Below are 1724 nucleotides of genomic sequence, written 5' to 3'. Positions count from 1 at the left end.
AAAACTGCAAATCAAACCCTGGAGTTCAGATTTCTAAAATCAGTTTTATTTAATTATTTTAATTTCGAAAATCATTTATTTAATTTTTCAAAATAGATTTTAATTATTTCTTTATTCAAAAACAAATCTAAATTAATTTATTAATTAACTTAATTAGTAATTAATTATTATAATTAGTCAATTATTTGAATATTAATTGATTAATTGTTTTAATTATTTATTAATTGATTTAATTGATTTATTAATTAGATTTAATTGTTTTAAATGTTTTAAAAAATCCAGAAAAATAGTTTCAAGCTTTAGAAAATTATTCAAAATATGTTGAAGGTTCGTTAATTGATTTCAAATGATTTCGAACCTTTATTTCGAGTATTCGGACTTGTTTATTCAGTTATAAATTGATTCTTTTACCCGTTTTATTCCGAAAAATGTTTGAAAATTCATAATAAATACCAGAAAAATCATTTCAACCTCAAACCTTTTCTGAAAAGCTATTTCATTGATTCTCTTATGTGTTAGGTGCTATGTGTTACTTGATTGAGATGTGAAATGCTTATGTGAACGTTATATGACTGTTTTAATCGTATCTTTTGAACCGTAAGTCGGATTTAAGTGAAACGAAGGGTAGATATAAGCTTGTTTCGATTATGAAACAAATAGGATGACATGAGAATGAATATTGATAGATGAATATTCTGATTATCAGAGAAGGACGGCTTAGAAAAGGAAAGCAGGTAGTGTTGGAGTGATTCTGTTAGTGAAAGCTATAGAGAGAAGTAAAGCTTCTGAATAAGGCAAGTGCTCTATTCTCAACTTGTACTTCTGTAAACTCCTTGAGTTACTGTTCTGCATATAATGTCGTTGTTCTGGATAGATTTAAAAATGCATCTGTTGATATATTGTGCTATTGATCCTGATTATTGATAAACCTTATTCAACCCTCTTGACACCTGAATTACAAACTTAACCTTGACTTTGGTTTCAATGGAACTTGTACCCATTTCTTGAGACTTGGAAACACAAATCATTCACTTTGATATTCTTTCATCCTTGCATGACCAACCAGTACAAGCCTATATGTTACAATACTTCACCAAATTATACAATGTCTTAACAAACACCTATATTACTCTTTTGGAAGAAGGTTCACACGTATACACCCTAACACTTGAAATTCCTACAAGTTAAACATATTTGAAACCTCAAGCTATTCTCACTTACATTTTTCTCTCTACAAAACCTCAGATTAGCTTCACCATATATTGATCTTTCTTCCAACCTCAAGACATTCTTCAAACATATGATGAGGATACTTAAACCTACTTCTGAATTATCCTTTGATCCTGATATGTATTGCTCCACTAATTATCATGATTCTGATTTGAAGATTTTGATTCTGTTTGATAATATTGCTTCTGTTCAAATGGTATTGATTCTGATTTATTGAGATATTGTTGATTTCATTATATTGTTAAGAATTGGATTGTTTTGTAAGTGTGGACCAGATTCGTGGTCGTTAGGCCAATGCGTGCCTTGGATCCAGTGATAGAGCTTGGTATGTACCTGGCTCGGGGTTAGTGCGTGACTGATCAACAGCCTAACCTGGTTTTAAATAAAAATATGAATATCCAATTCTTAGCACTGCTTTAAAGAGATTTGATATCCTGATTCATTTTTATTGATAATTGTTGAACTTCAGTTTATGGTTTATATTGCTTGCTGAG

The sequence above is a fragment of the Daucus carota genome, chromosome 3 (genome assembly GCF_001625215.2).
Source record: "Daucus carota subsp. sativus chromosome 3, DH1 v3.0, whole genome shotgun sequence".
Classification (NCBI taxonomy): domain Eukaryota; kingdom Viridiplantae; phylum Streptophyta; class Magnoliopsida; order Apiales; family Apiaceae; genus Daucus; species Daucus carota.
Note: the sequence above shows the minus strand (reverse complement) of the source record.